Source organism: Vespula pensylvanica, chromosome 10 (genome assembly GCF_014466175.1).
Source record: "Vespula pensylvanica isolate Volc-1 chromosome 10, ASM1446617v1, whole genome shotgun sequence".
NCBI classification, from domain to species: Eukaryota; Metazoa; Arthropoda; class Insecta; order Hymenoptera; family Vespidae; genus Vespula; species Vespula pensylvanica.
The window spans coordinates 1,891,246-1,913,487 of NC_057694.1; the positions used below are offsets into that span (position 1 = coordinate 1,891,246).

A 22,242-nucleotide genomic window follows, 5' to 3' on the forward strand; every position below is an offset into this window, starting at 1 on the left:
ATCGGACATCATCGGTACTGTTCGAGATATCTCGCGTAGTGTTCGACGTAAGAGAAAGAGTAGAAGGATAGTGGTTAGAGGTTAACGAGAATTTAGATTGGTTGGAGTTAGACGTTAGGCACACCAGATAAATCGTATAAATTTCTTTCGACTTTCCTTCTTAATTGACCCACTTTGCCCCGAAACGTTTCACAATACGTTTTACCTTTCCCGTTCTCGACATTAATATTAGCTCGGAATCGTCCTATTACCTAGATCGCTTCGATCCTCCTCCCTCTTCATTCCTCACTTCTTCTTTTTATGTTGAACAAATCTCGTTCTCTATCTCTCTGTATCTATCTTTCTATCTATCTATCCATCTATCCATTTATCTAACTATCTTTACCTCTAAGATAACGATCTGAGATTAGATAGAACATTGTCGAAGGTATATTACCGTAGCGAAATTATTACGCGTTGCGGGAGAACGAACACAACGTTCATTGATACTCTCTTTCGATATAGATCGAAACCGACGTTGAGATAAGAGAGAACGAAGGCAAATGTGTCTCTTAAAGCGAACTATTTTAAAAGTGACTCTAGGTAACGCTTTATCATTACACGCGTATATTCACACACACGCGCTAAGACACATATCGCATACAATTTTAGATTTATCAGCGTTCTATTATATTCGCCATGCGGTGTGATTAAATAACTTCCATAACTTTTCCGGCAGCTTTGAAAAATGAAATGGCTGGCGAGAGTAATTTCTTCTCTCTTTATTCGTCTCTTTTTTTCTCGTTTGCTGTTCAAGAAGTGAGGTGTGGTGGGGTGAGATGAGGAGGAGGGAGAGAATACTAGACATTTAACGACGACCCAGATCTAAAGTGGCCGATAATTACGACGGGTTGTCAGCGTGCAAGTGGAGCAAATCACGATGGTTCATCGTTGCTAGGAAGAATCGTTTGTTCTTCTTCTTCTTCTTCTTCTTCTTCGTCTTCTTCTTCTTCTTCTTCTTCTTCTTAGGGAGACACATTGTTTGTTCAAGGAAAAAGAACACGAAATCTAATTTGAGGAGCGAGGAGGAGACACACTTTCGACCGGTGTGTTCGAGCATACATGTTCGGGATTAGTCTTCTCGTCGGCCCTAAGTAAACAACTCCTACGTCATCGTCAATGGTATAAAACGTTGTCTTGAAACAGAGCTAGTAGGAAGAACTTAGAATAGTAAAATATATATATATATATATATATATATATATATATATATGTATGTATGTATACATATAGCTTTCGAAACAGGTCAGATTTACTCGTACGTAAATTTTACGTCGACCATCAATTTTAGTGTCCTAGAACGTTTGAACTTATTAAAAGATCTTTTTTTCTTTTTTTTTCAAATATATATATATATATATATATATATATATATTTCAAGCTTTGCGAGGAGTTAACTTTTACTATCCGCAATAGTAGCCTCTCGGAAAAGATTGAAAGATCTTTGGTAGAGAACGGTAGGAAGTTAGCTTTGCTCTTATATCCGACCTTTGCCGCTTACGGAATCCCCTCTAATTGGCGGCATAATTAATAAATATTTTCTCTTAATATTCCAAAGGTACGAAGGGAAATTTATGATCTTCTTAACACCCTCTTTCTTATTTCCTGACAGAAATAAAGGAAGAAAGGAAGGAGGGTAGATAGAATAATTCTTTTTTTCTTTTTTGTCGACACCTCAATTTCTCTTTTTATTCCACTTAAATACTCCGGTTCGGTAATTCGTAAGGCTTATGGATAAGTTAGAAGAGTGACGGTCGTAGATGAGAGTGTTTCGGAATGATTCACGTTATTTGCAGAGCGCGCGAGACCTGGCTCCTTCCTCTTTCCCTCTTTCTCTTTGGTCTCTTCTCCTACATTTCACCTCTCTTTTCCCTTTCTTCGAGTCGCACGGCGGCTATGGTTTGCCTTTCTCTCTCGTGACCAAACGGGGGAGTTGGAGAGGGTGGGGGCGGGGGCGGCAGCGGACCGGTGACATAATTACGCCATAGCCTGGAGGCAACTCCACCTGAGTCACTCGTCCATCCAGTCTTCGCTTTCTTTTGTTCTTCTCGTTACAACGATAACGCATCTTTGGGTTATCCTAAAGCTTATATATATGTATGTATGTATAATAATATTTCTCGTTTGTTAAACGTTTATTATCGATTCTTTACATTCGCCATGATTTCTCTCTCTCTCTCTCTCTCTCTCTCTCTTCTTTTTATTTTTTTATTTGTTTTTTATTTCTTTTTAGTTTCCAACGTTGAGTCACGGAACGTTAGAAAATTTGAAACTTGTTGAATAAATCCCTCCTGAGGGAAGTAGTAGACGTACGAAAGAATGCCTAGTATCGGAACTAGTATACTCGCTAAAACGCGACAAAGGGATTGTTTTTCCACCCCTACGTTGAGCTCCTTATTTTCATAGAGAACGGCAAAGGTGTAGCGTAACACCGAGATCTCCATATCAATGGGCTCCCCTACTAAGTTCGCAGGTGTACCACCCCATTCACCATAAAAGAACAAACCTTTGGGACAAGTGTGTTACGGTGGGCGCCCTGGAGAAACGGTTACACCATGATTTTCTTCTCTTTTCGTTTCTCTCTCTCTCTCTCTCTCTCTCTCTTTCTCTCGTGTACGTTTGACATAACGTGAAAAAAAGAAAAAGAAACGAAAAGAGAAAGAGAAAAAGAAAGAAGGCTTTGCATTATTGAGGGGGATAGAGATCGAGGGGAGCCATGTTCAGAGTGTATGGGAATCTCACAGGTGTATGGTTTTCTAAGAGGAGAGACGAGGACTTTGCTTCGGGCAACGTTCGTTCCGTAAAAGAGGGTGTGCAAAGGGGAGACTATCTTTCTCTCTCTCTCTCTCCTTCTCTCTCCTATTTCCTTCTCTTTCCCTCTCTTTCTCTTTCTCTCTCTTACACGTTCTCCTGATGGTGATATTAAAACACAATATCCTATGGGACGAAAAAGATCGAAGGTAGGAACCGGGAGTGTCGGAAGGTGATGACACTGCTCGAATGCACGTGCATGGGAATCCGATATCCCGTTTCGAAAACGAGCGAGGGTTGAACGCGAAGAAGAAGAAGAAGAAGGAGGAGGAGGAGGAGGAGGAGGAGGACAGATGGGTCAAGAGTACCACCATAAAGTCCCACGGGTTAAGAATCGCTCGGGAGCGAAGATCGACCTTCGAACGATCCGATCGTTCCTGGCAATCCCTCACCCGTCATCTATCGATATGTACGTACAACGAGAGAAAAAAAATAGAGAGAGAAAACGACAGAGAGATAGATAGATAGATAGAGAGAGAGAGAGAGAGAGAGAGAGAGAGAGAGAGAGAGAGAGAGAGGAAGGGAGGGAGGGAGTATGAGAGTTTACTTATGCACGCATCTTCGTTCACCCTCTCTCTCTCTCTCTCTCTCTCCTCTTACACACACACACAGACATACATACATACACACACTACTTTACTTACTCACTCCTTCTTTCCTCCTCTTTCTCGCTCATAAGAGTCTATTATAAGCTTCTTGGTAAGAGGGAGGAAAGGAGAGACGAGGAACGGCTACCGTTGCCTCTTTAGCTCCTGGCGCACGCTGCAGAGAGAATCGAGGTCAAGGGACGCGTTTCGATTATCTCCATCGAAGAGAACTCTGCAGGTAAGAGTCTCTTTCTCTCTCTCTCTCTCTCTCTCTCTCTCTCTCTCTCTCTTTCTCTCTATCATTCACGCACACTCTTTCTACTCCATCCAAGAGGAAATTGAACTCGAGTAGATAAGGATCTTAGAGACTATCGCCATTTCGTATACGTATAATTAGGATTTTCTAATAGGTAAGTGTTTAAAGCGAATAAGAGAAAGGAAGAAAGAAAGAAAGAAAGAAGAAGAAGAGAGAGAGAGAGAGAAAGAGAAATCCATGGTCGGTGACCTTGACCGTTCGATACACGTCGTACGAACAAGAAGAGACTTATCCAAGAGGTTTAGAGGGGGAAGGGAGAAAGGAAGAAACGAAGAAGATGCTGTCGAGAAACGAAACGAAGTTTAACCTTGAAGAGAACTCTCTCTCTCTCTCTCTCTCTCTCTCTCTCTCTCTTTCTGCCAGCTCTGAAGATTCGATTGAGTTTGCACGCTCGTTCCACCGAACTCTTCTTTCGATGTGCTGGAGATGGGAAGGAGGGAGGAAGGGAGGTAGGTTGGTAGGTAGGTAAAGAGAGACAGGGAGGAAAGGAGGTAGGGAAAGAGAGGGTGAGGCAAAAACGAGGATCTTCGGGGCACGACGATACGGCCCGTCGTCCGAGGCAGCACGATAGCCACGTTTTCCGTTGTAAATTTCCCCAAAGCGCGAGTGGGACGTAAATCGATCAGACACTGGCTTTGCCTCGCTGTGGATGAGGTTTTGTTCGTTTTTGGGCCCTGCTCCCGTACAAGAGGGAATCGAGGGGCCTGATGAGTCACGGACGGTGCCCCGCGGCGAAAGGCCCAGTGACTCTCATCTTCCTTAGAACGTCTTTGCTACTCTACTCTAGGATCGAAATCGATTTGTATTTCTTCTGTACGATCTCTCTTACTTTCTTTCTTTCCTTTTTTTTTTTTTTCACGAAAATCGATGTCATTTCTTGAAAATCGATTTATAAATCTCTCGACGTAATGAACGTTCTTTAATGCATTTTTTTTTTTTTTTTTTATTTATTTCTTCAAACGTCCAACGATGTATTATCCATTTTGATATTTTTTTGTCTATATTTATCTATCCAATCGCACAAATTTCTTTTTTATTGGCATTATGATCGTACCGAAGTGTCATCATTAAATGTCTCAATATTGTTTATCTTTATTATACCGGGAATGATTTGTAGTGTTAAAGTTAATAGTGAGAACCTTCGGACGATAGCCAGGGGTTTGGGTACGTTAGGAACACGTGCAGTCTCGAACGGTCCAGGTCCCCCCGTAAACGTGTTCGTGTTCAGATGGTACCCCGTGGATGTGTGCGAGTCGAGATATAGGAGCCTTCGTCCCCTCTTCTTATTCGTTCTTTCACCATCTCTCTCTTTCTTTCTCTCTTTCTCTTTCTCTTTCTCTTTCCTCACCGTTGGTACCCTAAGTTATATTCGAAAGGGGAGATTTGTATTTGTGCATTGGACGTATTGTTTGTGTAAGTTGGCTCCCCTGGCAGGTTAGCCACCTGTTGACTAAACTGAACCTTAGGTCTGCCCACACAAACCCCTCTGACGATGTTTTTAAACTACCCCCGTCCCACTGCGCTCGCGCGTCCTCTTTCTCAGCTCTTAATCTTTATTTTGCTCTGTAGGGGTTAGAGACCTTTAGTCGTCGTCGTCGTCGTCGTCGTCGTCATCGTCGTCGTCGTCGTCTTCGTCGTCTTCGTCGTCTTCGTCGTCGTCTTGCGCTTCGGCTTGTACGCATTTAAAATCAATGTCCATACGAAAGGACGGCTCCTTGTTCCTTTGCTTTTTCTCATTTTGATTCGGATATATCAACTCCAAAAAGCGTTGGAATCGGACAAGTTTTATTACGAGTCCTTCTTTAAAAGATTCCTTCGAGATAGTAGGACCTCTCGTCAAACTTTTCTTTTTTCTTTTTCTTTTCTTCTCCCCTTGAAAACATTGTTATCCTTTTCTTGGATTGAATGAATAGAATAAATTGATAAGCTAGTTTGTCGTTTATATATTCCAAGGTAAAAAAAGATATATATATATATATATTCATATAATATATATTAAAGAAAGTGTTAGGAAACTAATATATAAATAAAATATACTAAAATATAAAATATGAAACTATACAAATAACTGAGTATATAGAAAAATAAAAAGAAATAAAGTTGAAGGCGACAAAAGAACACCTAGCGAATATATATATATATATATATATATATATATATATATATACACTTACATATATGTATAATATATATGTATATATATGTATAGAAGGATCCTCTTTTCAAAGAACGACCTTAGTCCGCGTCTATATCACCGATAGAATCTCGAGAAGGAAGATATTCACTTTGGAATGAGATTTCCATTCGGAGTCGTAGCTGGCCCGATTCCAGCTTTGAGAGCGAGCATACTACTACTGCTTGAGGATCCTTCCGACGATCCTGCAAATCGATTCAAACGTATTCAAAGCTATTCCAGTCGATATCTATACGCGGATATACTGTCACCGTATCGTAATAGTCGTCCTCGTGTGCCACACTGGACGACAATGGAACTCGTTGTCGCTTCCTTTCGCTTCGAATCCTACGATACGATCTTTGATCTTTGAGATCTCTCAAATATCAAGAATATATCGAGAACGATTAGATTCTATAAAGAGAAGTAGAGATAAATCGTTAAGTGAATTTAATTATTTTATCGAGAAACGTCACTCGAAGTATGATTTAATGGTCCTCATGTAAATTCACAATGAGTCAGACAAAATTATGCAATACCATGTCGCGGTATTGATAAAAACATTATTCTCTTGAGAGAATAGAGATAGATAAATAGAGAGAGAGAGAGAGAGAGAGAGAGAGAGAGAGAGAGAGAGAGAGAAAGAGAAAGAGAGAGAGAGAGAAAGAGAGAGAGAGTATAACCATCGAGAGAACGACGAAAATATTTATACGCTAACTCTCAGCGTGTGGTAATTGGGTCAAGCGTGACTCCGTGTATCGAGCTTTGCGCATGTCCGCAAAAAGATCCCTAGTCCCTTTTGCGTTTATATTTAACGCGACTTCTCATTTTTCTTACAGAATATTCGGAGAATCGAACTAACGAATGGATTATATAATTGATGATAATGAAAGAAAAATCCAATAGTATTGGTCAAATAATTTTATTTAAACTTTTTCAATTATTCCAATCGGGGCGTGTTCGAAGATACGGATCCTACAGGAAAACATCGGAACGGTAAGCGGACGATTTATGATAACACTTAACAGTTTATTTCTGCGATTATCGCTCGGCAAATAACAGTCGTTTCGATCATGACGGCGAAGAACAAAACCGTTCGATGACTTAATTCGAGGGTAAGGAAGTTCGTAGAGTAACGATTATCTATCGTCTATAATAACGACTTTACGCTTCGATATCTATCGCGAGATTCGAGTAATACAAGGTGAGGTTCCGTTTTACTAAACGCGGAAAATGCTTGCGATTAAAAGACCTGCTGGTTGCTGGACGTGTTCTGACTTTTACATACATGCATACGTATATACATAGGTACGTATATAAACATAGCTAGCTAACATTCATTACACGTACCTGTACGTGTGTAAAACACGTTTAGAAAATAGCCTACGATAGTAACGTACGATAGTTCCTCATAGTCGAAGTATTCTCACATCAACCTGCCCAATTTTCTTTTCCGTTATTCCTACATTGTGTCTTACATAGTCTCTCTCTCTCTCTCTCTCTCTCTCTCTTTATCTCTATCTCTATATCTATTTCTATCTCTATCTCTATCTCTATCTCTGTTCGTAGCTTTACGGCTAATTAGCGAACCGATCTACTTGCTCTCGTTGCCGAGTAAGCGAGCAAGCACGCTTGCTTGCTCGCTTACGGACCGACCAATAATTAAGTCGGTTGGGATCATTGCGTCGTCGATTACTCTTGCCGATAATTGAGCCTTAATATCGTCGGTTAGTAGCACCGTTCGGAAGTTGCTTCTAGACGATAAAGACATTATCGAATATTGGTAGAAAAAATAATTCTACCAACAGCTACTTCTCTCTCTCTCTCTCTGTTTTTATCTCTGTCACTATTTCTCTTGAAGATATTGAAATTCGATTGAATTTTCCTGTTTCTTCTTCTTCTTCTTCTACTTCCTCTTTTTTATTTTAATATTTTTCCTCGTTCCTTCTTTTTTTCTTCTTTCCTTATTCCATTTGACGAATTATCTACGCTTATTGGCAGGACTAAATAACACCTACTTCTTTTATAGATCGTATCCTTGATCTACGAACGTGAGCTGCGCTTACTCGTTCTCCAGTGTACGATTTTTGTCGCGTCCCTATAGCGCAACAACAATTCTCATAGAAGTTGCTCTCGCATAGTACAGAACACAAGAGAAAATCATTGGCAACGAAATGTCGCGGTCTGTTAACCCTCGACAATTATCGCTGAGTCAGCGTGTTTTAGCAAAAATCGTTTAGTCCAGAGCCTTCGATAAAAGGGAGGAGGAGTGTTCTAACCCTCTTTCTCTCTCCCTCCTTCTCTGTCTCTATTTCTCTCATTCGCTTAGAAGAGATCGGATCTTGCACGGATAGGTCTACTCGATCTCTGTGCAATGTCACTTCGATCGACGTTATTCCATTCTTTTCTTTTTTCTATTCTTTTCATTTGTATTTTTATTTTTATTTTCTTTTTTTTTTTTTACATTTTTTTCCTTCCTTTTACAAGATAATATTGCTCTGCTGTTTTGTCTCACCGAACGATTTTGCGTTGCAATTGTCCTGATAGTCTCCACTAGGGCAACGATCTCTTTCTCTATCTCTTTCTCTCTCTCTCTCTCTCTCTCTCTCTCTCTCTCTCTCTCTTTCTCGCTCTTTATCTTCTATCTCTGTCGACACTCTCCTGAACGATTTTGACAGGCGTACGCGTTGGAGATAAAACTCTTTTTACGAAAAACGAACGACGAGTAGGTATAACAAGAATTGAGTAAAAAAGAGAAAGAGAGAGATATAGAAAATTACCGTCGATTGACTTCTTGCCGCACGGACTCGAACGAGATGAAAAAAAAAAGGGAACGATAGAAGGAGATAATCGAGGGGGAAACACTTGCACTACGTGGAATTACGAGAAAGATCGGTTCATTCCGACGAACGATTTTCGTTATTGCAAAATTGATAATATCACGTTCGATGAAATTTACAGTATGAATATTTCTTACTGTCAAGTATGACAATATTTTAATAGTTGTACCTTTTTCTTTTTATATATCTGCCACGTTGAAAGAAAATTCGACATATTCGAAAGGATACTTTTGAAACGAAGATATCTCCGTTGGGCTACCGTGTTTTTGCAAAAAAAAAAAAGGAAAGAAAAAAAGAAAAACGAAAAGAAAGAAACGTTCGACCATCGTATTCGAAAAATCATTTTTGGTGTGGTTTAAAAGCGGCAGCAACGACTTTACCCATGATTTATGTTTTAATCACGGTTTACAACGACGTGCTCGCCCACGTTCCTCGCGCACGCCTTGCCTCGCTTTGACTTTGCATAATGGTTTTCAGCTGAATGCAATATGTAGAAGCGTCCGTTTGCTCGACGCTTCTTCTTCCTCGTTATCGGTGAACTCCTCCTTTTTCCTCTTTTTCCTCTTTCGTTTTTCCTTTTTTTTTGTTTTTTCTTGTCTTTTTCCCTTTTTCTTTTTTCATTTTTTATTCATTCTCTCTAATGTTTTTTTACTTATCTTCGACTTCTTCCTATCCTCCTTATTTTCTTATTCTTCTTAATTACCTCTTCCTTATTCGAATATTCTCTACGCAATTCAAGCAAAATCGAGTCCGCATGAGCCATGTTTGTTGCTCCATTAAACATCTCGCGAAAAGAAAATCACCGACAGTGTAATTTCTTATTCTTGGAAATATACGATCGAAATACTAAAGAGAGAGAGAGAGAGAGAGAGAGAGAGAGACGCGCAGTACTTTTATGATTTCGTTCGTGGAAATAATGTTAACCAGGGAAGGTGTACCTAGCTGTACCAAAAGTATCTTGTTCAAGTAATTTAGATGGTATTCGTGTTTTTGTTTATGAAAGGATTGAAAATTAGAGAAAGATAGAGAAGAAACAAACGCGATATTTTATTACTCTTTTCTACATTTCTATTACTTATATCATTAAATATACGCAACGATAGTATTATATCGCAGAGTATTATATAAAACCAAACACATGGAAGAGATCTCTCTGAAAAGGATCGACCTTTTTCACGTTGAACATAATCAACGCCGAGAAAATCCTCTCTCACTCTCTCTCTCTATCTTTTTCTCTGTCTTTCTCTCTTTCTTTACAGTCTCGTAATCTCATCTTCGTGTTCTCACGCACACTAGCATACTCCAGATAAATAATCGCACATCATTATGCAAACAACGAAGATACGAAGTATCGTCCGGCGAGAATCATCGACGCTTCTCTTGGATGGATAAGAAGGAAACTAATGACACGACGACGCGCGGCTAATGATCGAAACGATCCCTCGATTCGATCGTGCACCACGTTCCGTTGGGTAAGGTTACGGTGTCATGGGCACGCTCGTGTTTGTCTTCTTCGTTGAAAAGAGAGAAAGAGAAAGAATAAGTAGATAGGTAGATAGACAGTTAAACAGAGAGAAAGAGAAAGAAAGAAAAGGAAAGCTTGCTTACTTGCTTGCTTGCTTACTTGCTTCTGGAAAGGATGCCGACTTAGGTCGATCGTTGCAAAGCTGTAATCTTAGAATCATCTCCTTTCTCTGTGTCTTCCTCTCGAGAAAGAAAGAAGGAAAACGAGAGAGAGAGAGAGAGAGAGAGAGAGAGAGAGAGAGAGAGAGAAAGAGAAAGAGAAAGAGAAAGAGAGAAGAGAAGTAACTCGACAAGGCCAAGTTTAGATCATCGAGACGAAGAAGACGAAGAACGTTTGAAAGCTGAGCAGGATAACGTGACGCTCGAGGATCTCCTAATGAATGGCAGGCATTCCTCTTTCGTAATCTCTCGCCTCTAATAGTGAAGAGAGTACGTCGCGTACCCACGTAACGGCCTTTTCGATCGATCGTTAAGGTGCCTCGCTCAAGGATTCGCACTGTGCTAGTAGAGATAAATATACGCATATAGTAATCTATGTAACTAAGTATAATACATATACGTGTGTATGTACTCTCTTTCTCTTTAGTTTTTTCTTTTTTTAATTTTTTTTTCTCCTTTCTTGTTCTTTTCTTTCTCTCCCTCTCTCTCTCTCTCTCTATATATATATATATATATACATGTACATATAAATATTTCTTTCTTTTTCTCTATATCCTTCTCGTTTACTCGTACGCTTTCGAGAACCGTAGCCGCAGGCTCTATGATTAACGACGCTAATGGCATCGAGCGAGAACGGAGACAATGCGTCTCCCGATGCGATCTAAAACTCTATCGATCCTTCGACACTGATATAACCCATTCGTGACTGTAATTCACGACGATTAAGGCATAATCGAATACATTATGAACGATCCGTAGAGGAAAATCGTGTCGATTAGCTCAACGAAGGATAACACTTTTCTTTTCTGTTCTTTTCCTTTGAAAATCTTTCTCTCTTTCTCTCTATCTCTCTTTTTCTTTGTTTTTTTTTCTTTTTACTTCATTTTTATTTCAATAAAAAAGGAAACACTTTGAATAGAGAAAGAGAGAGAGAGAGAGAGAGAGAGAGGGAGAGATAGAGATAAAGAGAAAGAGGACCTTTGTTGAAAGTCGAGATTGGTCCTGTCAATCCTGAAAGATCGATTGTATCGAAGTCTTGAGAGCCGAGGGTTGGACGTTGAAACAATAAATGACATGTCGCTTGAGACAACACGCGTTCTCTCTCGCGCGTGCGTTTCTCTGTTGGTCGGTTAGTTGGTTGGTTGGTTGGTTGGTTGGTTGGTTGGTTCGCCGGTCGGTTGGCTAGTTGGTTGGTTGGTTGGTTCGTTGGTTAGTGCAAGCTATACGAACGTATCGTAAGCACGACCACGTGTTAGCTCGTAACACGTGTCGCGTGGTGCCAGTGAAAATAAATCATGTATCTCGAGAAGAAGAAGAAGTAGAAGAGGAAGGAAGAGAAGAATGGTAGTGGAGAATGGTAGAAGAGGAGAACGAAGAAAAAATAAGAATGAGAAGAAGCGAGAGCAGTAGTTCAAGTTTTCCTCGAGAGACATGATTTTAAGGGAAGAAATTGGAGAAAAAAGAGGAAAAGGGTCGAGACCCTCGTCTTGCTCACGCTCTTGTTTTGTCTCGTGCCGTTCGGGGGGAAGGAGAAACTCGAAGAGAACAAAATATGAAGGATTTTAAATTTACCATGTGTTCTATTGTCTTTTGACCCTCTATAAAAAAAAAAAATTTGTTTCTTTTTCTTCCTTTCTTGCTTTCCTTCTTTCTTTCTATTTCTTCTTCTTTCTTTTTTCTCCCCTTTTCTTTCGTTTGGAATTAAAAATGAAAAAAGAAAGAAGTTCATTAAAGCGTACGCGTTATTTTCAAAACAAAATGATAATTAATATTTTCGCATACCAAGTAACGATTAATTTTTTGTGATGATAAATGAAAAAAAAAAAAAAAAGAAAAAAAGAAAAGAAGAAGAAGAAGTTTTAAAACACATAGAGCAGTCTGACTAGAAAATTTACATAACTTTATGGAGGATTAAATCTCGTGTGCAAATGACGCGATAAAATGTTTCTAATCCCTTCGTAATATATAGAAATATATAAAACGAAGTATTTGAATTTTTTAAGAGATCTGTGCGCGAACGTAAAAAACAAAAAAAAAAGAAACAAGAGAAAAGGTATCTCTAAAACATCGTGTAAAAAGTATAAGAGAACATTTTGGAAGATTATTAAAGACCCTCGTGGATCGTTTCAATGCAAACGGTTAACATAGTCGATTTTATGGTAAACTTTGTGATCTTATGAACGCTTTAAAAATTCTACGCTCGGATAGGCTAACGGCCGTTTAAAGAGCGTCACTTCTTTCTCCGTTAAATCGATCGGTCCCCAAACCCATAACCAGCTTACTAGGGGAATGGCTCGTTTTCGAAGAAGAATTAACGTTTCAGAATTTCAACGAGGACATTAACGCGCTCGTAACGTTTCTTTCGGAATGATCTAGCTTTCCTAGTTTTCTTGGTCACATTTGAAACATGACACGGGAACGATCACACATTTTGAGGTTTTTCTTTGTAGTTCGACAAAGTCAAATAAAGATCCATCCTTAACTGCGATTAAATTGGAGACATTTCTTTTTCTTCTTTCTGTTCCTCATTTTTTCTTACTGAGAATCGTAAGAAGATATAAATTATATCGAACGTTTTAAACGTCATTTTTATGTCTGAACGTTCTAAACGAAAATGGAGTCGTCGTATGGTGTCGGAGATCGTTTCGATAAAATGTTAGAAGAAAAGGAAGAAAGATTTATTATACCCGTGTTACGAAACCTCAAGGAATACTTTAAAGAGAAATAGAAATAAAAATGGTGCCTTGAGGATGGTTCAAAGTAAACGGAAAATTACGAGGAAATAGACGGTAAGAGCTGGACTCCTTTTGTGGGAAGTCTCTATACAATTGCAAAATTTAATCATGTATAGGATCTTCTCAGTGAGCAGCACGTCGCGACGATACTTGTCCGATGAGTGTCTTTCATTCTCACGGAAGAAGGAAGGCTCTCGTCATTATCTTTCGAGCGCACGTGCGTTCGAGATGCATCACGTGCGTGCATCTGCATTCGCCAAAAGCGTAACCACGTGACGTCAATCTTAACGCCACGAACATTCATTTCGATTGCAACAGACGTTCACATTAATTTGAGTTAATACGTTATAATATTATATATATATATATATATATATATATATATATATATACGTATATGTATATATGAGTATATATAGATAATTTCGTCTTTCCATTAAAACTGATAATTAACTTTCGTTGATCGATAACGTAATACGCTTTGATTCGAAAGCGGGCGTCAATTTACATTGAAACAGCTGCGTCAATATAGCAATCATCGACCAGAGGAGAGAGTATTCAGGACGTTCCAGTTTTGGCCATCCGAGCGGAGAATCTCAAACAGCCGCGTAATGGATGACGTTGAAGCGGTAAGACAGTGGACGAAGGTAATCTTGGTACGTCCCGTCGGTTATCCAGCATGGTCGACTTGATGTATGTAGTCACGTACCCGGATCAATATCTCACGTACGTAGTCCTGCGTAACGGTGGCAGGAAGGAGTATTACATGTAGGAGGTATATTACATACGAAACACTGTCGGTTCTGCGAGCACCACTACACAATCAAGCTTGGAGGTGTATATTATATGCGATTGTCTCTTTCGTGTTCCGGTATGACTATATACAGAAACAGGGCGTGTACACGCGTATACTACGTGTCTAATTAGCGAAGCAAACAGTGTAGCTTCTGGATGCCAAATAGTGTAAGGGTGTTGCTTGGCGATAACGGGCAACTCGTGGAGTTGCCTACGTCGGGAATATCGAATCGAGTAGTAGTCTTCGAAAATTTGCGAACGATGCCACCGACTACTACTACCAGTACCATTACTATTACTATTGCTAATAATAGTACTGCTTGCTACTGCACTATACAAGAGGAGATGGCATTTTAATCGCGGTTAATTGCTTAGAACGAGGGTTGTTGTTTGTGCCGGACATCGAAGAGGGACGGGTAACTTCGAACTTGTTCTTGGTTACTATAGTGCAACGACCTTGGACCGTAACGTATCATTCGAAGGTTTCTGGTGAACGACGTAGTAGGACTATCGAACCGTGCGGAATTGGATTTCTTGATGGTGGATCGGTTTGATCAGACTTAAATACGATCTTCTCGAGATCGAAATTATTTGGCGTATTGTTTTTATGTTCATTGTCAGTGAATAGGTGAAGGGATGGAGGGGAGCGGAAGGATTCGTTGTATTATCGACATATCGACATACTGTTGACAAAGTTGATTTACGAAGGAGAGACGATGGTAGCAAATGTCGGCCTCGTTCAGATCGAGTCGAAGAATATAAACGACAAACCGTGAAATCTGACGCGTCCTGCGGTGGCATGCCTCTCCCGTTAATCGGTTCAAGAACGGTTCGTTAAACTCGTCGGGAGCGATTACATTTTAATGTAAGTCGTATTTTAATTATTCATACGCCACGCGTATCTCCTTCTTACTTCATTAAGACGACGCGCGTGCCTCCGTTTATAAGAAGGAGGTCAAAAGCGTCTTTATCGTTTATGAATGATACCCATGCGTGGAAAAGAAGGAGAGAGAGAGAGAGAGAGAGAGACAGAAAAAGAGAAAAATAATGTTCGATTCGCATCGCGTGAACATTCGTTCGTGCGAATTCACTCTTTGTGATTAACGCCTATAGAGCTTATGCAGATCGAAAGGAAGGAGTATTCTTAATTAATTATCATTTCGTATATTTATCATTCGATCAGATATATTAATATAATAAATATAATAAATCTAATGACACACACACGCAAACTCACATACATATAATTAAGAATAAGATTGAGAAGAGAAAATCGAAAAATTCGATATTAATTATTATCCGACTCGATCATGAAATTTAATAATTTTAAATATTTCGATAGTACTACCTAAATCATAAATAAATAAATAAATAAACAAATAAATAAATATATATACGCGAAGAGATAAATAAAATATCGGAGATATCGGAAAGAAAATCTTAGTGAAATCAACGAAGATCGACAGGATCGATCGATCGATCGCGAGGAAGAGAAGTCGGAGTTCCCTCTCGAGCGCAGCACAGCTGGCTTGTCCCGTGTCTCGTGCATTATGCCATCGTGTAATGCCTATCGCATCCAAGGCCAGTTGTACTACAGCACGAGAGCGCAATATTGCTGTATATCGCAATGGAAAATAAATCGTTGCGCAACGATTAGCGCGTTGCGGCCGTCGCCTTCGCGTACTCGCGATTCTAGTCTTCGCTTTCGTCGTGCTCGTCGAGAGTCGACGGAGCGAGTACTTACGCGGGAGGGTGCTACCTCTTTTGCTGGTGGCATAAAATTATTGCTTAGTTTATTCCAAGCAATGATCTCATTGCCTTCGTCTCGATATCGGGGACGTTGATCACAATGATGTCGTTGCTATCGATATTTTCTCTCTCTCTCTCTCTTTCTCTTTCTTTCTTTACCTTCTTCATTTTCTACTTATTCTTTAGCTAAGAAAGAGAGAGGGAGAAAAGAGGTAACACTTTACGGCTAATAAAGCAACTCCCAGAGTCTCTCTCTCTCTCTCTCTGTATTTGTTCCTTTAAAGAAAAGGAGAGAGAGAGAGAGAGAGAGAGAGAGAGAGAGAGAGAGAGAAAGAGCGAGAAAGAGAACGTATCTCGTCCAAACTATAATATTTCTCGCGACGTAATAAAGCAGCAGCTTTATCGTGCCAGACTTTTATCGATTTTTAACTTCGCTTTTCTTCCGCAACCGAGTTCGCCTCTCTTGCGCGCAGTTAAGACATTATCGTCTCTGGCTATCTTCGCGTTACTCGTGAAGCCTTACGGGAATATAACGTTCGTGTGGCGTTGCCTCGGACGAACGAACGAACGAACGAACGAACGAACGAAAGAACGGATGGACGGACGGATGGTCGGTTGGTTAGTTGGTTGGTTGGTTGGTTGGTTGGTTGGTTTCGTGGACAATGCTAAAAATAACTCTCGAAAAGCGGTAGAAAAATCGGAGGAGTAAAAGATAACTGTATCCTTATGTCCCTCCTTTTTCGGTTTGTCTTTCTCTCTATTTCTTTCTCTTTCTGTCTCTTTCTCTTTCGGTCGATAAATACACGATAATGTTGCGCGTCCTATTCGAGCCGTTTAGAGTAAGTAAGAAAGAAAGAAAGAAAGAAAGAACGAAAGCAAGAAGGAAGGAAAGAAAGAAAGAAAGAAAGAAAGAAAGAAAGAAGGAACGAGGCGAATCGTCGAGAGACGTCCAGCGGAAAATATATAAAAAGCTCGTTAAGTCGAAACGCTTGTATGGCTACACGCACACATTGCCTCCCGCGGGGAACGTCCGGCCCATGGACACGAGGCCCTTAAATTCGGAGCCCGTATACATACATACATACATACATACATACATATATGTATATATTTTTGGTGTACATGGACCCACACGTACATATATATGTACGCACGAATAGTGCGTGTATAATGTACGTGGCGCGGAACGGAGGAGGAACCAACCAGTGAGAGTTGGGTATAAATACACTGTGAGCGGGGCCCTCTTCTCCCTCTTTTTCTCTCTCTTTCTCTCTTCGTGTTTCAGAAGAGAAGAAGAAGGTGCATAGAGAGAGAGAGAGAAAGAGAAAGAGAGAGAGACAACGATAAAAAAGAGGAGGTAAGAGGGAAGGAAATAAGATGAAACAAAAGTGTATATCGGAGAACCGGCTCATCAGCTGGCCGGACTGGTCTGTTGTATCGCTGTCCCTTTCTCGCTTAAGCCAAGCAACGAGGACACGTCTTTGTTCGTTCGCGAGAACGGGTCGTTACTGCCCTGAATTTTATTCCTGAATAAGTCGCGGGGCAACGCTTCTTTCCTCCACATCCTCCTCCTCCTCTTTCTCCTTCTCTTACTCTTACTTCTCTTTCCTTCCTTTTCTTTACCGTTCTTCCATCCTTCGTTTCGAGAAAGAAGAAAGTATCGATTGGTGAGTGGATATATCGGCGATAAAAGGGTACGCCTCGATGCGCGTTTTGCAACATTTATACTTTTTTATTCCTCTCGCGCTACCTACCTTTTTTGTTCTCTCTCTCTCTCTCTCTCCCCCACCGATTCTCCTTTTTTTCACCTTCTCTTTCAGAGTTTTACTAAGTAAACTCTTGAAATCTCCCAGTGGAAGACACGCGGAGGCTAGTAGTAGTCGTCTCTCGGCGATCGAGCCGATGCCTCGGCTTCCGTGGCGATGCACGGCTTCCTCCTTTATGCAGTCGTCCTCCTCCTCTTCTTCTACTTCTTCTTCTTCTTCTTCTTCTTCTTCTTCTTCTTCTTCTTCTTCTTCTTGGCTGGCTCTTCCTCGACAGCCTCGGGCAGCCTGAACGAGGTAAGAAAAGGAAAGAAGGGAAATATAGATAGAAAAGGGAAGAAATAGAAAGAGAAAGACAGAAAAAGTGTATGTGTGTGAGAGAGAGAGATAGAGAGAAGTACAGCGTACTTTTTTTCCCTGATACCTTTCCTCCTCTTAGTACTGCTACTGCTGCTGTTGCAGTTGCTGCTGTTGCAGTTGCTGCTGCTGTCCCTTGCTCTCCTTTTCCCCGCGTTAGTAGGAAAGGCAAGTGGTCCTTTTGCTCAGCTCCAACTCACCGCTGCTGGCGCGCGCGCCCGGGAGGCATATAATTTTCTCGGTGTTTTTATTGCGGGGTAACTTGTCTTCAGGTGAGCCGGTCGAGGTGGAGGTGGCAGAGGCCGCGGAGGTAGAGTACTACAGGCACAGCTAACGCGCAGTAGCCTTACCTACCTCTCCTCCTCTTCTTCCTCCTCCTCCTCCTCCTCCTCCTCCTCCTCCTCATCCTCATCCTCATCCTTCTCTTACCTCTCACTCTCTACTTTCTCACTCTCGCTTCAACTCCGCTAACTTCTTCCTTCTTTGTTACTCCTATCACATTCTCCTTCTCACTCTTTCTTACTCGACACACCGCTTCTTCTTCTTTTTCTCTTTCTCTTTCTCTTTCTCTCTTCTTCTCTCGACCGGCAAATCTCTCTTTCTCTCTCTCTCTCTCTCTCTCTCTCTCTCTCTCTCTCTCTCTCTCTCTCTCTCTCTCTGCCAACATCAGCAGCAGCAGCAGCAGCAGAAGTAGTAGTAGCAGCAGCAGCAGCAGCAGCATCCTTCGAAGCGCAAGGATTTTGACCCTCGTTTCGTGTTGCTTGCGTTTCGCCGTAACTTTACTGACTTTGTTTTTCGCCTCCGGGAAGAAGAGGAGGAAGAAGAAGAAGAAGAAGAAGAAGGAGGAGGAGGAGGAGGAGGAGGAGGAGAAGAAAAGGAGGGAGATAAGGTTGATAAACCGTCGGGTTCTCTTTCCCCCTTTCTTCGTTTCTCTTTCTCTTTCTCTTCCTTTCTGTTTTGCTGTCTCTCTTTCTCTCCCTTTCTATCTTTCTGTCTCTCTTCCTTTCTCTTTTCTTCCTCCGAAGCTTGGTACTTTGAGCGGGACCTACGAATTCGTATCTTCGTCGTTGTCTTCGTTGTTTCGTCGTCGTCGTCGTTGCTTCTTCCCCTCCCAGCCCTCCCCTTTTACATCGACCCACGCTCGACCCGACGGGGGTTGCCGATTCGATCGAAGAGAAAACTTCTCTTATTGTTCTCGATCCTGTTGATCCTTCGCGTTACTACCAACCGTCTCGTGTCTCTTTCGTTCGATTTCCGCGTGGTAATAATGTCCGAGGATCTTCTCGTTCGAATCTTTTGAAAGGAAGATACTTGGAGAAATACGATTTATGCAATATGTCTTATCAATTGAATTGGAATAGTTTGATGAAGCTAAAAATATATATATATATATATCGATCGGATCTTTAATATCTATTTTCATAAACGCGTAAAATATAAAAGCGAAAAATTACGAAAAAATATATATATAAGAAATATGAGTAATCCGAATTTTCTTGGAAAAAGTAATTGAAAGAACACGAGAAGTTTCTTCAGAACAACTTCATTTATTTCGTCGAGTCGTAAACAAAAGGTCGTTACATAAAGCCGTCTTCAAAGCGTACAACTCGTTGTATATCTGCGTGCGAGGACGTATACGTTCGTGCGTATACATATGTATATGTGTTCGGAGTCCGGCCAATGTTTATTATTTGTTTACGTTCCAAAGACAGACTCCGAAGTCAGTCGGGTGTAAGGCAGGCGAGGCGAGAGCACGTGTTGACGCGTTCGCTCCGTCGCTTTTCGTGCAACATCGTACAGCATCTCAAATTCCACCACAAGTTACATCGATCCACAATCTTCGATCAATCTTTCTGATTTATATTATATATGTACGTATATATGTAGATATTATTGTTACAAATCCAAGATCGAAAAATGGTAAGGCATAGATTTACGTATATACTACGTGCCTTTCTAAATATTATCTAAACTACGTCTCGACGAACTAACTTCGACGAACTTTGTAATCCGTAACATATATAGGAAGGGAAACGTCTTAAAAGGTCTATGACGACGTGCCGTAACGTTCGTCCGTGTAATTAGACGATCGGCTTTGACTGCACCTGCAAACTCCCATGACGTGTCCGTCTTCACATCGCTAACTCGACCAACAACAATGACGACGACGACGACGACGAACGACGACGACGACGACGACGACGACGACGACGACCACGACGATGACGACGACAACGACTATGTTGATTGTACGGTCGAGGATAGAGAAAGAAAAAGATCGGTTAGCTCGATTTGTCAATACAGGATCTCGATGGAGATTAGTCACGTGCGGCCATAATGCCTCGCGCGAACACGGAACGCAATACAGCACCGATATCCCTCGAACTAGACACCATAGAGTTACTAGCAGCAACAGCAACAGCAACAGCAACAGCAACAGCAGCATTCGTCGATCGACACATCGATATCATCGAAAAGCCGTCTCCGCCCAACTACCTAGCTCTCATATAAACCCTTTTACTATTACCACATACGATTTTAATCCCAAGTATTATTCTTATTCTTATTCTTATTATTATTACTATTATTATGATGATGATGATGATGATGATGATGATGATGATGATGATGATGATGATGATGATGATTATTATTATCATCTATCATTATTAGCATAGTGCGTAGATATCACATCAAGACAAGATTTTTCGAACGCCGAGCAGCAATGTCCGGGTTACGGAAGCATTAGCCGGAGAGCGTAGTGTGGACAATCCAACGTTCCACGATAGTTAGCATAGAACGGACAATGGACTTCTCGGTATAGAAGCGTGAGGAATTGGAGGAGGGAGGGTAATGGGAGGAGCGTAACAACGGACGCGTGCGTTTCAGTCGGTCGCAATAGTTGACCCTTCGATCTTCCTTCTCTCTCTCTCTGTCTCTCTGTCTCTCTTTCTCTCTCTCTCTCTATCACATACATTGGGCCACGTTTAGACGACCGACTGCAGAAGCATTCGCGGGATTCCAATTTCACGAGGACCGAAACCCCATTATATGCTAGCCGTCAGAGACCGGAGACGTTCATCAGGAGGTCCTTGGTCAAAGCTCGAAGTCGCGTCGTGCTGTTGCTGCGCTCGATCGATCATCTATCCCTCTCACTCTCTCCCTATCTATCTATCTATCTATCTATCTATCTATCTATCTGTCTATCTCTCAATCTCTCTGTCTCTTTTCCCTCCAGGAAGGGATCTCATCGTCGTTTGAAACGCGGTAGCGGCACCCATTTCGATCCTCTTCGTTTCTCGCCAACCAACAGGTTACGCGCCAACTTGCCTAGCATATTATTAGCAACGTCCCGATCGGCTCTCCTCCGACTACCGTACGATCGGATCGTGAAGGAGAAAAAGGAGTGTACTTGGGCGGGGTGAAGGTTAAAAGAAAGAAAAAAGGAAAGAAAAAATACAGGGAGAACGAGAGAGAGAGAGAGAGAGAGAGAGAGAGAGAGACGCGTGGATGGACGATCGAAAGTTACTCCTTCTTGCAGAAAGGAGCGGTACCAATCTCGGAAGCAGCCAGCAACGCGCTCAAGATCATCGAGAAGATGGGAGAAAGAAAAAGAGAGGAAGAGAGAGAGAGAAAGAGAGGAGAGAGAAACTTATTGTTGATCGCTAATTATCCTACCCGGCAATTACATACAATTATCCGACACGCACGCATATGAACGGCCTCCCTCTGCGGCGTCGTTTCGCGATATCGCGAGCCAGTGCTCTCTCTCTCTCTCTCTCTCTCTCTCTCTCTCTCTCTCTCTCTTATTCACTCACTAACTCACTCTCTCTCTATCTCTCTTTCTCTCAATCTCTCGCTCATTCTCTCCTTTCTCTCACTCTTGGTTCGTACGTGGCTCGTAGAGAGGCCGTGGAAGAAACAGAGGATAGGAGGTGGAAGGCGAAACCGGTGTACCCGACAGCGTGACGCCGAGCGCAGAGCTTCTCCATCTTCTCTTTTTTCGCATCTCTTTCTTCCCTACTTATCCCTCTTTCTCTCTGTCTCTCTCTCTCTCTCTCTCTCTCTCTCTCTCTCTCACACTTTGTTTCTTTCTTTCTTTCTTTTCTTCTTTCTTTATTTCTCTTTCACTCTTTGCTTTCGACTCGCCTTCTCTTGAGGATCTCCTGCTGTTCCTTCCTTCGTTCCTATCACTGTCCAATCTTCGCAGGCTTTATCGCAACGTCCACGTCGCTACCACCGGTAGCACGTTGATCGAGAAAGCTCGATGATCGAGGGATCCCAAGGATCCTCGTGGAAGCAGCAGCCGCTGCCGCCACCGCCGCCCTGCTGTTGGATTTTATAAGCAAGCCTTGGTCCAAGTATCGCAGCTATAAGCGTCGTCGAAGTCGTCG

At 41.5% G+C, this 22,242-nt stretch overlaps 1 protein-coding gene across 7 annotated transcripts in view; it reads left to right on the forward strand.

The window, feature by feature from the left end:
- The window catches only part of LOC122632656, a 150,605-nt gene that overhangs the window by 122,848 nt on the left and 5,515 nt on the right, over positions 1 to 22,242 (forward strand). Inside the window, exon 3 of one of the 7 annotated variants that reach the window (XR_006327915.1) lies at positions 6,766 to 6,922. The exons of 5 other annotated variants lie outside the window; for them this stretch is intronic. The gene's annotated coding sequence lies outside the window, so the exon portion shown is untranslated. Of the gene's footprint in view, positions 1 to 6,765; positions 6,923 to 19,582; positions 19,720 to 22,242 lie in introns of those variants that run through there. One more of the 7 variants, XR_006327917.1, reaches the window with a different exon arrangement.